The sequence below is a fragment of the Oncorhynchus mykiss genome, chromosome 4 (genome assembly GCF_057628025.1).
Source record: "Oncorhynchus mykiss isolate SJ-2025 chromosome 4, ASM5762802v1, whole genome shotgun sequence".
Lineage (NCBI taxonomy): Eukaryota > Metazoa > Chordata > Actinopteri > Salmoniformes > Salmonidae > Oncorhynchus > Oncorhynchus mykiss.
This window is the reverse complement of record NC_143025.1, coordinates 79,404,825-79,422,792: the sequence shown is the minus strand read 5'-3', so window position 1 is coordinate 79,422,792 and position 17,968 is coordinate 79,404,825. Positions and strand designations below refer to the sequence as shown.

At 42.1% G+C, this 17,968-nt stretch overlaps 1 protein-coding gene across 1 annotated transcript in view; it reads left to right on the top strand.

The window, feature by feature from the left end:
* Positions 1 to 17,968, top strand: part of LOC110522476 (MAM domain-containing glycosylphosphatidylinositol anchor protein 2) — a 379,869-nt gene that overhangs the window by 347,967 nt on the left and 13,934 nt on the right. The window lies entirely within an intron of this gene.

Below are 17,968 nucleotides of genomic sequence, written 5' to 3'. Positions count from 1 at the left end.
TAAACTATCTACAGTACAGTAGACATTTCTACAGTACAGTACTACTGTACACATTGCTTCACCATCTGTCATACAGTACAGTAGACACCTCTACAATATATTTTATTTATTAATTTATCCGTTATTTTACCAGATATTTACAGTTCAGTAGACATCACTACACTATCTACAGTACAGTAGACATCACTACACTATCTACAGTAGACATCTCTACACTATCTACAGTAGACATCTCTACACTATCTACAGTAGACATCACTACACTATCTACAGTACAGTAGACATCACTACACTGTCTACAGTAGACATCTCTACACTATCTACAGTACAGTAGACATCACTACACTATCTACAGTACAGTAGACATCACTACACTGTCTACAGTAGACATCTCTACACTATCTACAGTACAGTAGACATCTCTACACTATCTACAGTACAGTAGACATCACTACACTATCTACAGTAGACATCTCTACACTATCTACAGTACAGTAGACATCTCTACACTATCTACAGTACAGTAGACATCACTACACTGTCTACAGTAGACATCTCTACACTATCTACAGTACAGTAGACATCACTACACTATCTACAGTACAGTAGACATCTCTAAACTATCTACAGTACAGTAGACATCACTACACTGTCTACAGTAGACATCTCTACACTATCTACAGTACAGTAGACATCACTACACTATCTACAGTACAGTAGACATCTCTAAACTATCTACAGTACAGTAGACATCACTACACTGTCTACAGTAGACATCTCTACACTATCTACAGTACAGTAGACATCACTACACTATCTACAGTAGACATCTCTACACTATCTACAGTAGACATCACTACACTATCTACAGTAGACATCTCTACACTATCTACAGTAGACATCACTACACTATCTACAGTACAGTAGACACCTCTACACTATCTACAGTAGACATCACTACACTATCTACAGTAGACATCACTACACTATCTACAGTACAGTAGACACCTCTACACTATCTACAGTAGACATCACTACACTATCTACAGTAGACATCACTACACTATCTACAGTACAGTAGACATCTCTACACTATCTACAGTACAGTAGACATCACTACACTATCTACAGTACAGTAGACATCACTACACTGTCTACAGTAGACATCTCTACACTATCTACAGTACAGTAGACATCACTACACTATCTACAGTACAGTAGACATCACTACACTGTCTACAGTAGACATCACTACACTATCTACAGTTCAGTAGACATCACTACACTGTCTACAGTAGACATCTCTACACTATCTACAGTACAGTAGACATCTCTAAACTATCTACAGTACAGTAGACATCACTACACTGTCTACAGTAGACATCTCTACACTATCTACAGTACAGTAGACATCACTACACTGTCTACAGTAGACATCACTACACTATCTACAGTAGACATCTCTACACTATCTACAGTAGACATCACTACACTATCTACAGTACAGTAGACACCTCTACACTATCTACAGTAGACATCACTACACTATCTACAGTAGACATCACTACACTATCTACAGTACATAAGACACCATTACACTGTCTACAGTACAGTACACATCTCCACACCATCTACAGTACATTAGACATCTCTATACTGTCTACAGTACTGTAGACATCTCTACATCATCTACAGTACAGTAGACATTTCTACACTATCCACAGTTCAGTCGTCATCCCCACACTATCTACAGTAGACATCTCTACACAACACAGTACGGTAGACATCACTACAGTGTCTACAGTACAGTAGACATCTCTACAAAACACAGTACAGTAAGGTAGACATCACTACACTGTCTACAGTACATTAGACATATCTACACTATTTACAGTACAGTAGACATCTCTACACTGTCGACAGTACACATCACTACACTGTCTACAGTACAGTAGACATCTCTACACTCTCTTCAGTACAGTAGACATCACTACACTGTCTACAGTACTGTAGACACCTCTGCACTATCTACAGAACAAAAATCAAATCAAATCAAATTTTATTTGTCACATACACATGGTTAGCAGATGTTAATGCGAGTGTAGCGAAATGCTTGTGCTTCTAGTTCCGACAATGCAGTAATAACCAACAAGTAATCTAACTAACAATTCCAAAACTACTGTCTTATACACAGTGTAAGGGGATAAAGAATATGTACATAAGGATATATGAATGAGTGATGGTACAGAGCAGCATAGGCAGGATACAGTAGATGGTATCGAGTACAGTATATCCATGAGGTGAGTATGTAAACAAAGTGGCATAGTTAAAGTGGCTAGTGATACATGTATTACATAAGGATGCAGTCGATGATATAGAGTACAGTATATACGTATGCATATGAGATGAATAATGTAGGGTAAGTAACATTATATAAGGTAGCATTGTTTAAAGTGGCTAGTGATATATTTACATCATTTCCCATCAATTCCCATTATTAAAGTGGCTGGAGTTGTGTCAGTGTCAGTGTGTTGGCAGCAGCCACTCAATGTTAGTGGTGGCTGTTTAACAGTCGGATGGCCTTGAGATAGAAGCTGTTTTTCAGTCTCTCGGTCCCAGCTTTGATGCACCTGTACTGACCTCGCCTTCTGGATGATAGCGGGGTGAACAGGGGGTGGCTCAGGTGGTTGATGTCCTTGATGATCTTTATGGCCTTCCTGTAACATCGGGTGGTGTAGGTGTCCTGGAGGGCAGGTAGTTTGCCCCCGGTGATGCGTTGTGCAGACCTCACTACCCTCTGGAGAGCCTTACGGTTGTGGGCGGAGCAGTTGCCGTACCAGGCGGTTATACAGCCCTCCAGGATGCTCTCAATTGTGCATCTGTAGAAGTTTGTGAGTGCTTTTGGTGACAAACCGAATTTCTTCAGCCTCCTGAGGTTGAAGAGGCGCTGCTGCGCCTTCTTCACGATGCTGTCTGTGTGAGTGGACCAATTCAGTTTGTCTGTGATGTGTATGCCGAGGAACTTAAAACTTGCTACCCTCTCCACTACTGTTCCATCGATGTGGATAGGGGGGTGTTCCCTCTGCTGTTTCCTGAAGTCCACAATCATCTCCTTAGTTTTGTTGACGTTGAGTGTGAGGTTATTTTCCTGACACCACACTCCGAGGGCACTCACCTCCTCCCTCCACACTCCGAGGGCCCATCACTACACTATCTACAGTAGACATCACTACACTATCTACAGTAGACATCTCTACACTATCCATAGTAGACATCTCTACACTATCTACAGTACAGTAGACATCACTACACTATCTACAGTAGACATCATTACACTATCTACAGTAGACATCTCTACACTGTCTACAGTAGACATCTCTACACTGTCTACAGTAGACATCTCTACACTGTCTACAGTAGACATCTCTACACTGTCTACAGTAGACATCACTACACTGTCTACAGTAGACATCTCTACACTGTCTAGAGTAGACATCTCTACACTGTCTACAGTAGACATCACTACACTATCTAAAGTAGACATCACTACACTATCTACAGTACAGTAGACACCACTACACTATCTACAGTAGACATCACTCCACTGCCTACAGTAGACACCACTACGCTATCTACAGTAGACATCACTACACTGTCTACAGTAGACATCTCTACACTATCTACAGTAGACATCTCTACACTATCTACAGTACACTAGACATCACTACACTGTCTACAGTAGACATCACTACACTATCTACAGTAGACATCACTACACTATCTACAGTAGACATCACTACACTATCTACAGTAGACATCACTACACTATCTACAGTACAGTAGACATCACTACACTATCTACAGTACAGTAGACATCACTACACTATCTACAGTTCAGTAGACATCACTACACTATCTACAGTTCAGTAGACATCACTACACTATCTACAGTACAGTAGACATCACTACACTATCTACAGTAGACATCTCTACACTATCTACAGTACACTAGACATCACTACACTATCTACAGTAGACATCTCTACACTATCTACAGTACACTAGACATCACTACACTATCTACAGTGGACATCACTACACTATCTACAGTAGACATCACTACACTATCTACAGTACAGTAGACATCTCTAAACTATCTACAGTACAGTAGACATGTCTACAGTACAGTACTACTGTACACATTGCTTCACCATCTGTCATACAGTACAGTAGACACCTCTACAATATATTTTATTTATTAATTTATCCGTTATTTTACCAGATATTTACAGTTCAGTAGACATCACTACACTATCTACAGTACAGTAGACATCACTACACTATCTACAGTAGACATCTCTACACTATCTACAGTAGACATCACTACACTATCTACAGTACAGTAGAAATCACTACACTGTCTACAGTAGACATCTCTACACTATCTACAGTACAGTAGACATCACTACACTGTCTACAGTACAGTAGACATCACTACACTGTCTACAGTAGACATCTCTACACTATCTACAGTACAGTAGACATCACTACACTATCTACAGTAGACATCTCTACACTATCTACAGTACAGTAGACATCTCTACACTATCTACAGTACAGTAGACATCACTACACTGTCTACAGTAGACATCTCTACACTATCTACAGTACAGTAGACATCACTACACTATCTACAGTACAGTAGACATCTCTAAACTATCTACAGTACAGTAGACATCACTACACTGTCTACAGTAGACATCTCTACACTATCTACAGTACAGTAGACATCACTACACTATCTACAGTACAGTAGACATCTCTAAACTATCTACAGTACAGTAGACATCACTACACTGTCTACAGTAGACATCTCTACACTATCTACAGTACAGTAGACATCACTACACTATCTACAGTAGACATCTCTACACTATCTACAGTAGACATCTCTACACTATCTACAGTAGACATCACTACACTATCTACAGTACAGTAGACACCTCTACACTATCTACAGTAGACATCACTACACTATCTACAGTAGACATCACTACACTATCTACAGTACAGTAGACACCTCTACACTATCTACAGTAGACATCACTACACTATCTACAGTAGACATCACTACACTATCTACAGTACAGTAGACATCTCTACACTATCTACAGTACAGTAGACATCACTACACTATCTACAGTACAGTAGACATCACTACACTGTCTACAGTAGACATCTCTACACTATCTACAGTACAGTAGACATCACTACACTATCTACAGTACAGTAGACATCACTACACTGTCTACAGTAGACATCACTACACTATCTACAGTTCAGTAGACATCACTACACTGTCTACAGTAGACATCTCTACACTATCTACAGTACAGTAGACATCTCTAAACTATCTACAGTACAGTAGACATCACTACACTGTCTACAGTAGACATCTCTACACTATCTACAGTACAGTAGACATCACTACACTGTCTACAGTAGACATCACTACACTATCTACAGTAGACATCTCTACACTATCTACAGTAGACATCACTACACTATCTACAGTACAGTAGACACCTCTACACTATCTACAGTAGACATCACTACACTATCTACAGTAGACATCACTACACTATCTACAGTACATAAGACACCATTACACTGTCTACAGTACAGTACACATCTCCACACCATCTACAGTACATTAGACATCTTTATACTGTCTACAGTACTGTAGACATCTCTACATCATCTACAGTACAGTAGACATTTCTACACTATCCACAGTTCAGTCGTCATCCCCACACTATCTACAGTAGACATCTCTACACAACACAGTACGGTAGACATCACTACAGTGTCTACAGTACAGTAGACATCTCTACAAAACACAGTACAGTAAGGTAGACATCACTACACTGTCTACAGTACATTAGACATATCTACACTATTTACAGTACAGTAGACATCTCTACACTGTCGACAGTACACATCACTACACTGTCTACAGTACAGTAGACATCTCTACACTCTCTTTAGTACAGTAGACATCACTACACTGTCTACAGTACTGTAGACACCTCTGCACTATCTACAGAACAAAAATCAAATCAAATCAAATTTTATTTGTCACATACACATGGTTAGCAGATGTTAATGCGAGTGTAGCGAAATGCTTGTGCTTCTAGTTCCGACAATGCAGTAATAACCAACAAGTAATCTAACTAACAATTCCAAAACTACTGTCTTATACACAGTGTAAGGGGATAAAGAATATGTACATAAGGATATATGAATGAGTGATGGTACAGAGCAGCATAGGCAGGATACAGTAGATGGTATCGAGTACAGTATATCCATGAGGTGAGTATGTAAACAAAGTGGCATAGTTAAAGTGGCTAGTGATACATGTATTACATAAGGATGCAGTCGATGATATAGAGTACAGTATATACGTATGCATATGAGATGAATAATGTAGGGTAAGTAACATTATATAAGGTAGCATTGTTTAAAGTGGCTAGTGATATATTTACATCATTTCCCATCATTTCCCATTATTAAAGTGGCTGGAGTTGTGTCAGTGTCAGTGTGTTGGCAGCAGCCACTCAATGTTAGTGGTGGCTGTTTAACAGTCGGATGGCCTTGAGATAGAAGCTGTTTTTCAGTCTCTCGGTCCCAGCTTTGATGCACCTGTACTGACCTCGCCTTCTGGATGATAGCGGGGTGAACAGGGGGTGGCTCAGGTGGTTGATGTCCTTGATGATCTTTATGGCCTTCCTGTAACATCGGGTGGTGTAGGTGTCCTGGAGGGCAGGTAGTTTGCCCCCAGTGATGCGTTGTGCAGACCTCACTACCCTCTGGAGAGCCTTACGGTTGTGGGCGGAGCAGTTGCCGTACCAGGCGGTTATACAGCCCTCCAGGATGCTCTCAATTGTGCATCTGTAGAAGTTTGTGAGTGCTTTTGGTGACAAACCGAATTTCTTCAGCCTCCTGAGGTTGAAGAGGCGCTTCTGCGCCTTCTTCACGATGCTGTCTGTGTGAGTGGACCAATTCAGTTTGTCTGTGATGTGTATGCCGAGGAACTTAAAACTTGCTACCCTCTCCACTACTGTTCCATCGATGTGGATAGGGGGGTGTTCCCTCTGCTGTTTCCTGAAGTCCACAATCATCTCCTTAGTTTTGTTGACGTTGAGTGTGAGGTTATTTTCCTGACACCACACTCCGAGGGCACTCACCTCCTCCCTCCACACTCCGAGGGCCCATCACTACACTATCTACAGTACAGTAGACATCACTACACTATCTACAGTAGACATCATTACACTATCTACAGTAGACATCTCTACACTGTCTACAGTAGACATCTCTACACTGTCTACAGTAGACATCTCTACACTGTCTACAGTAGACATCTCTACACTGTCTACAGTAGACATCACTACACTGTCTACAGTAGACATCTCTACACTGTCTAGAGTAGACATCTCTACACTGTCTACAGTAGACATCACTACACTATCTAAAGTAGACATCACTACACTATCTACAGTACAGTAGACACCACTACACTATCTACAGTAGACATCACTCCACTGCCTACAGTAGACACCACTACGCTATCTACAGTAGACATCACTACACTGTCTACAGTAGACATCTCTACACTATCTACAGTACAGTAGACATCACTACACTGTCTACAGTAGACATCTCTACACTATCTACAGTACAGTAGACATCACTACACTATCTACAGTAGACATCTCTACACTATCTACAGTACAGTAGACATCACTACACTGTCTACAGTAGACATCTCTACACTATCTACAGGAGACATCACTACACTATCTACAGTAGACATCTCTACACTATCTACATTAGACATCTACACGTCTCCACACCGTCTACAGTACAGTACACATCACTACACTATCTACAGTAGACATCACTACACTATCTACAGTAGAAATCTCTACACTATCTACAGTACAGTGGACATCACTACACGGTCTACAGTACACATCACTACACTATCTACAGTACAGTAGACATCACTACACTATCTACAGTAGAAATCTCCACACTGTCTACAGTAGAAATCTCCACACTGTCTACAGTAGACATCACTACACTATCTACAGTAGACATCACTACACTATCTACAGTAGACATCACTACACTATCTACAGTAGACATCTCTACACTATCTACAGTACAGTAGACATCACTACACTGTCTACAGTAGACATCTCTACACTATCTACAGTACAGTAGACATCACTACACTATCTACAGTAGACATCTCTACACTATCTACAGTACAGTAGACATCACTACACTGTCTACAGTAGACATCTCTACACTATCTACAGGAGACATCACTACACTATCTACATTAGACATCTACACGTCTCCACACCGTCTACAGTACAGTACACATCACTACACTATCTACAGTAGACATCACTACACTATCTACAGTAGAAATCTCTACACTATCTACAGTACAGTAGACATCACTACACTATCTACAGTAGAAATCTCCACACTGTCTACAGTAGAAATCTCCACACTGTCTACAGTAGACATCACTACACTATCTACAGTAGACATCACTACACTATCTACAGTAGACATCACTACACTATCTACAGTAGACATCACTACACTGTCTACAGTAGACATCTCTACACTATCTACAGTACAGTACATTAGACATCACTACACTATCTACAGTAGACATCACTACACTATCTACAGGACAGTAGACATCTCTACACTATCTACAGTACAGTAGACATCTCTACACTATCTACAGTACAGTAGACATCACTACACTATCTACAGTAGACATCACTACACTATCTACAGTACAGTAGACATCTCCACACTGTCTACAGTAATCATCACTACACTATCTACAGTACAGTGGACATCACTACACTATCTACAGTAGACATCACTACACTATCTACAGTACAGTAGACATCTCTACACTGTCTACAGTACAGTAGACATCACTATACTATCTACAGTACAGTACAGTAGACATCACTACACTATCTACAGTAGACATCACTACACTATCTACAGTACAGTAGACATCTCCACACTGTCTACAGTAATCATCACTACACTATCTACAGTACAGTGGACATCACTACACTATCTACAGTAGACATCTCTACACTATCTACAGTACAGTGGACATCACTACACTGTCTACAGTACACATCTCTACACTATCTACAGTAGACATCACAACACTATCTACAGTACAGTAGACATCACTACACTGTCTACAGTAGACATCACTACACTATCTACAGTAGACATCACTACACTATCTACAGTAGACATCACTACACTGTCTACAGTAGACATCTCTACACTATCTACAGTACAGTAGACATCACTACACTATCTACAGTAGACATTACTACACTATCTACAGTACAGTACATTAGACATCACTACACTATCTACCGGACAGTAGACATCTCTACATTATCTACAGTACAGTAGACATCTCTACACTATCTACAGTACAGTAGACATCACTACACTATCTACAGTAGACATCACTACACTATCTACAGTACAGTAGACATCTCCACACTGTCTACAGTAATCATCACTACACTATCTACAGTACAGTGGACATCACTACACTATCTACAGTAGACATCACTACACTATCTACAGTACAGTAGACATCTCTACACTGTCTACAGTACAGTAGACATCACTATACTATCTACAGTACAGTACAGTAGACATCACTACACTATCTACAGTAGACATCACTACACTATCTACAGTAGAAATCTCCACACTGTCTACAGTAGAAATCTCCACACTGTCTACAGTAGACATCACTACACTATCTACAGTAGACATCACTACACTATCTACAGTAGACATCACTACACTATCTACAGTAGACATCACTACACTATCTACAGTAGACATCACTACACTGTCTACAGTAGACATCTCTACACTATCTACAGTAGACATTACTACACTATCTACAGTACAGTAGACATCACTACACTATCTACAGTAGACATCACTACACTATCTACAGTACAGTAGACATCACTACACTATCTACAGTAGACATCTCCACACTGTCTACAGTAATCATCACTACACTATCTACAGTACAGTGGACATCACTACACTATCTACAGTAGACATCACTACACTATCTACAGTACAGTAGACATCACTACACTATCTACAGTAGAAATCTCCACACTGTCTACAGTAGAAATCTCCACACTGTCTACAGTAGACATCACTACACTATCTACAGTAGACATCACTACACTATCTACAGTAGACATCACTACACTGTCTACAGTAGACATCTCTACACTATCTACAGTACAGTACATTAGACATCACTACACTATCTACAGTAGACATCACTACACTATCTACAGAACAGTAGACATCTCTACATTATCTACAGTACAGTAGACATCTCTACACTATCTACAGTACAGTAGACATCTCTACACTATCTACAGTACAGTAGACATCACTACACTATCTACAGTAGACATCTCCACACTGTCTACAGTAATCATCACTACACTATCTACAGTACAGTGGACATCACTACACTATCTACAGTAGACATCACTACACTATCTACAGTACAGTAGACATCTCTACACTGTCTACAGTACAGTAGACATCACTATACTATCTACAGTACAGTACAGTAGACATCACTACACTATCTACAGTAGACATCTCTACACTGTCTACAGTAGACATCACTACACTATCTACAGTACAGTGGACATCACTACACTATCTACAGTACAGTAGACATCACTACACTGTCTACAGTACACATCTCTACACTATCTACAGTAGACATCACAACACTATCTACAGTAGACATCACTACACTGTCTACAGTACACATCTCTACACTATCCACAGTAGACATCACAACACTATCTACATTAGACGTCTCCACACCGTCTACAGTTCAGCAGACGTCTCCACACCGTCTACAGTACAGTAGACATCTCTACACTCTCTACAGTACAGTACACATCACTACACTATCTACAGTAGACATCTCTACACTGTCTACAGTACAGTAGACATCACTACTATGTGTACATTACTGTATAAATAACTACACTATCTACAGTACATTAGACATCACTACACTATCTACAGTACATTAGACATCACTACTATGTCTACATTACTGTAGAAATTACTACACTATCTACAGTACAGTGGACATCACCACACTGCCTACAGTAGACATCTCTACACTATCTACAATACAGTAGACATCCCTACACTATCTACAGTGGACATCACTACACTATCTACAGTAGACATCACTACACTATCTACAGTAGACATCACTACAATATCTACAGTACATTAGACATCACTACAATGTCTACATTACTGTAGAAATAACTACACTATCTACAGTACAGTGGACATCACTACACTATCTACAGTAGACATCACTACACTATCTACAGGACAGTAGACATCTCTACATTATCTACAGTACAGTAGACATCTCTACACTATCTACAGTACAGTAGACATCACTACACTATCTACAGTAGACATCACTACACTATCTACAGTACAGTAGACATCTCCACACTGTCTACAGTAATCATCACTACACTATCTACAGTACAGTGGACATCACTACACTATCTACAGTAGACATCACTACACTATCTACAGTACAGTAGACATCTCTACACTGTCTACAGTACAGTAGACATCACTATACTATCTACAGTACAGTACAGTAGACATCACTACACTATCTACAGTAGACATCTCTACACTATCTACAGTACAGTAGACATCACTACACTATCTACAGGAGACATCACTACACTATCTACATTAGACATCTACACGTCTCCACACCGTCTACAGTACAGTACACATCACTACACTATCTACAGTAGACATCACTACACTATCTACAGTAGAAATCTCTACACTATCTACAGTACAGTGGACATCACTACACGGTCTACAGTACACATCACTACACTATCTACAGTACAGTAGACATGACTACACTATCTACAGTAGAAATCTCCACACTGTCTACAGTAGAAATCTCCACACTGTCTACAGTAGACATCACTACACTATCTACAGTAGACATCACTACACTATCTACAGTAGACATCACTACACTATCTACAGTAGACATCACTACACTATCTACAGTAGACATCACTACACTGTCTACAGTAGACATCTCTACACTATCTACAGTAGACATTACTACACTATCTACAGTACAGTAGACATCACTACACTATCTACAGTAGACATCACTACACTATCTACAGTACAGTAGACATCACTACACTATCTACAGTAGACATCTCCACACTGTCTACAGTAATCATCACTACACTATCTACAGTACAGTGGACATCACTACACTATCTACAGTAGACATCACTACACTATCTACAGTACAGTAGACATCACTACACTATCTACAGTAGAAATCTCCACACTGTCTACAGTAGAAATCTCCACACTGTCTACAGTAGACATCACTACACTATCTACAGTAGACATCACTACACTATCTACAGTAGACATCACTACACTGTCTACAGTAGACATCTCTACACTATCTACAGTACAGTACATTAGACATCACTACACTATCTACAGTAGACATCACTACACTATCTACAGAACAGTAGACATCTCTACATTATCTACAGTACAGTAGACATCTCTACACTATCTACAGTACAGTAGACATCTCTACACTATCTACAGTACAGTAGACATCACTACACTATCTACAGTAGACATCTCCACACTGTCTACAGTAATCATCACTACACTATCTACAGTACAGTGGACATCACTACACTATCTACAGTAGACATCACTACACTATCTACAGTACAGTAGACATCTCTACACTGTCTACAGTACAGTAGACATCACTATACTATCTACAGTACAGTACAGTAGACATCACTACACTATCTACAGTAGACATCTCTACACTGTCTACAGTAGACATCACTACACTATCTACAGTACAGTGGACATCACTACACTATCTACAGTACAGTAGACATCACTACACTGTCTACAGTACACATCTCTACACTATCTACAGTAGACATCACAACACTATCTACAGTAGACATCACTACACTGTCTACAGTACACATCTCTACACTATCCACAGTAGACATCACAACACTATCTACATTAGACGTCTCCACACCGTCTACAGTTCAGCAGACGTCTCCACACCGTCTACAGTACAGTAGACATCTCTACACTCTCTACAGTACAGTACACATCACTACACTATCTACAGTAGACATCTCTACACTGTCTACAGTACAGTAGACATCACTACTATGTGTACATTACTGTATAAATAACTACACTATCTACAGTACATTAGACATCACTACACTATCTACAGTACATTAGACATCACTACAATGTCTACATTACTGTAGAAATTACTACACTATCTACAGTACAGTGGACATCACCACACTGCCTACAGTAGACATCTCTACACTATCTACAATACAGTAGACATCCCTACACTATCTACAGTGGACATCACTACACTATCTACAGTAGACATCACTACACTATCTACAGTAGACATCACTACAATATCTACAGTACATTAGACATCACTACAATGTCTACATTACTGTAGAAATAACTACACTATCTACAGTACAGTGGACATCACTACACTATCTACAGTAGACATCACTACACTATCTACAGTACAGTAGACATCTCTACACAATACAGTACGGTACGGTAGACATCTCTACACTATGCACATTACAGTAGACATCTCTACACGTCTCCACACCGTCTGCAGTTCAGCAGACGTCTCCACACCGTCTACAGTAAACATCACTACGCTATAGTCGACAGTACAGTAGACATCTCTACACTACCTAAAGTAAAGTATCATCTCTACACTACAGTACAGTCGACACCTCTACACTGCCTACAGTACATTAGACATCTGTTACGTACTCCTCTTGGAGGAGGGAACGGAGCACCCTGCTACACTCAACTCCCCGTGGTGTGAAGAGGTATGGGATTGCAGGTGCAGGTGTGGATGACAGAGGCAGATAACTTTTCCTTTAACAGGGAATGTATTCCTTTGCACAGTATTTTGGGGAATTGGGGCTGGACGGAACCAATGATAAGAAAGTTCAAGTTAAAGAGCCCCCTCTCCTGCCTCACCTTCCCATTAGTTACCTATCTTAGCACCACCTGGCGAGCTAATAAAGAGCCCCCTCTCCTGCCTCACCTTCCCATTAGTTACCTATCTTAGCACCACCTGGCGAGCTAATAAAGAGCCCCCTCTCCTGCCTCACCTTCCCATTAGTTACCTATCTTTGCACCACCTGGCAAGCTAATAAAGAGCCCCCTCTCCTGCCTCACCTTCCCATTAGTTACCTATCTTAGCACCACCTGGCGAGCTAATAAAGAGCCCCCTCTCCTGCGTCACCTTCCCATTAGTTACCTATCTAATCAGCACGGTCTCCACACCGTCTGCAGTTCAGCAGACGTCTCCACACTGTCTACAGTGCAGTAGACATCTGTACACTATCTACAGTACAGTATACATGTCTACACTATATACAGCACAGTAGACATCACTCCACTGTCTACAGTACAGTAGACATCTCTACACTATATACAGTACAGTACAGTAGACATCTGTCCACTATCTACAGTACGGTAGACATCTGTCCACTATATACATTACAGTAGACATCACTACACTATCTACTGTACAGTACAGTCCAATAAGTTCAAAGAAATTGTCAGCCCGGACTATGTATGGCTAGCTCAGCCAGATCCCTCCACTCTGTCATGTAAAATATTTCAGCACACTCTCCTCTCCCTCCCTCCTCCCCATCCAGCCTCAGAAAGATCCTTCTCGCCCTCCTCCAATGTAAATCACTTCAACACACAAGTTTCTGTTGTATTCAGTGTCATTATCTCACAGTATTACGGACCATGAAAGTTGCTGGTCCAGAATAGTAGTCTAACTGATCCTACGCATTGGACCTGTGAATGGCAGGCTTTTTACACCATATAGGAGGGAAATGTCTGCAGAGGAGCTGGAATGTTCAGTTGACTTGTAATTTAGGAACATGTCAACTTTCAGCTGGTGCTGCTCATTTGAATTCCAAACCCTTCTCAATGCATATGAGTCATTGAAAAGTATTGACCTAAAGTTGTTGGTTTGTTAAACAAGAACTCTCTTCACTTATCGGCCTTTAGTTATAATTCAACTTTATTATTACGTTTTGAGAATAATTCATTGTCACTTGGCAGAACTTTGGAATTAATACATGTATCAATTCATACGACCCCCAGTTAACCTTTGCCACCACTCACCGCCAAGCTTCTGCTCAGAATGCTGAGGTGGATTTGGAATTTAAAATGCAGAAGGCAGAGATGAATTTTAAGTGAATTTTTTTAATTCTCCGATAAAATCCCCCTCAAGACACAAGATAGAACCTCCACTGTTAAACTGACATTAAGATCAAGTAATGTGTTCCGTTAAGTGCTCAATATTGACGTTGGGAGTTTATGCAGCATTTAAAGGCCACACTTTATTTGGATCGTCCAGATAGTCCATCTGTAGATGCTCTACAGATGGTCATACTATTAACAAACTATCTGTTGATAAGCAACTGCTTGCTAAGGTTAGGGTTAGGGTTAGGGTTAGGTCGTTTGGTGGAGCAAACAAAGAGACACGGAGGAAGGCCGGAGAGAGAAGCTATGAGATGCACATGGGCCGTTTTGGGTGCCCAGGTGCACATGGGCCGTTTTGGGTGACCAGGTGCACACGGGTCTTTTGGGTGACCAGGTGCACATGGGCCGTTTTGGGTGACCAGGTGCACACGGGTCTTTTGGGTGACCAGGTGCACATGGGCCGTTTTGGGTGCCCAGGTGCACACGGGTCTTTTTGGGTGACCAGGTGCACATGGGCCGTTTGGGTGACCAGGTGCACATGGGCCGTTTTGGGTGACCAGGTGCACGGAGGATTAATAGCAATCTGCATCCATCGTAATTTCTTAAAGTGTCTATAAAGCACTCAGGACGGCCCCGACCGAGACAGGGCCGTAGTAGGGTGCTCCCATAGCGGGTAATAATGACAGGAGTGCCTTTAAATTCATTTTGAACCATATTTAATATTTTGGGTGACCAGGTGCACACGGGTCTTTTGGGTGACCAGGTGCACATGGGCCGTTTGGGTGCCCAGGTGCACATGGGCCGTTTTGGGTGACCAGGTGCACATGGGCCGTTTGGGTGCCCAGGTGCACACGGGTCTTTTGGGTGACCAGGTGCACATGGGCCGTTTGGGTGACCAGGTGCACATGGGCCGTTTGGGTGCCCAGGTGCACATGGGCCGTTTTGGGTGACCAGGTGCACATGGGCCGTTTGGGTGCCCAGGTGCACACGGGTCTTTTGGGTGACCAGGTGCACATGGGCCGTTTGGGTGCCCAGGTGCACATGGGCCGTTTTGGGTGACCAGGTGCACATGGGCCGTTTGGGTGCCCAGGTGCACACGGGTCTTTTGGGTGACCAGGTGCACATGGGCCGTTTGGGTGACCAGGTGCACATGGGCCGTTTTGGGTGACCAGGTGCACGTTTTCAATCACCAGTTGCACGGAGGATTAATAGCAATCTGCATCCATCGTAATTTCTTAAAGTGTCTATAAAGCACTCAGGACGGCCCCGACCGAGACAGGGCCGTAGTAGGGTGCTCCCATAGCGGGTAATAATGACAGGAGTGCCTTTAAATTCATTTTGAACCATATTTAATATTTTGGGTGACCAGGTGCACACGGGTCTTTTGGGTGACCAGGTGCACATGGGCCGTTTGGGTGCCCAGGTGCACATGGGCCGTTTTGGGTGACCAGGTGCACATGGGCCGTTTGGGTGCCCAGGTGCACACGGGTCTTTTGGGTGACCAGGTGCACATGGGCCGTTTGGGTGACCAGGTGCACATGGGCCGTTTGGGTGCCCAGGTGCACATGGGCCGTTTTGGGTGACCAGGTGCACATGGGCCGTTTGGGTGACCAGGTGCACATGGGCCGTTTTGGGTGACCAGGTGCACGTTCTCAATCACCAGTTGCACGGAGGATTAATAGCAATCTGCATCCATCGTAATTTCTTAAAGTGTCTATAAAGCACTCAGGACGGCCCCGACCGAGACAGGGCCGTAGTAGGGTGCTCCCATAGCGGGTAATAATGACAGGAGTGCCTTTAAATTCATTTTGAACCATATTTAATATTTTGGCTGACCAGGTGCACACGGGTCTTTTGGGTGACCAGGTGCACATGGGCCGTTTGGGTGCCCAGGTGCACATGGGCCGTTTTGGGTGACCAGGTGCACATGGGCCGTTTGGGTGCCCAGGTGCACACGGGTCTTTTGGGTGACCAGGTGCACATGGGCCGTTTGGGTGACCAGGTGCACATGGGCCGTTTGGGTGCCCAGGTGCACATGGGCCGTTTTGGGTGACCAGGTGCACACGGGTCTTTTGGGTGACCAGGTGCACATGGGCCGTTTGGGTGCCCAGGTGCACATGGGCCGTTTTGGGTGACCAGGTGCACATGGGCCGTTTTGGGTGACCAGGTGCACGTTTTCAATCACCAGTTGCACAGAGGATTAATAGCAATCTGCATCCATCGTGATTTCTTAAAGTGTCCATAAAGCACTCAAGGACGGCCCTGACAGAGACAGGGCCGTAGTAGGGTACTCCCCTAGCGGGCTATATCAATAAAATGACGGGTAAAAGTATTTAAAACCGTTTTTAAAATTTTGGGTGACCAGGTGCACGTTTTCAATCACCAGGTGCACGGAGGAAAATGAGCATTTGCA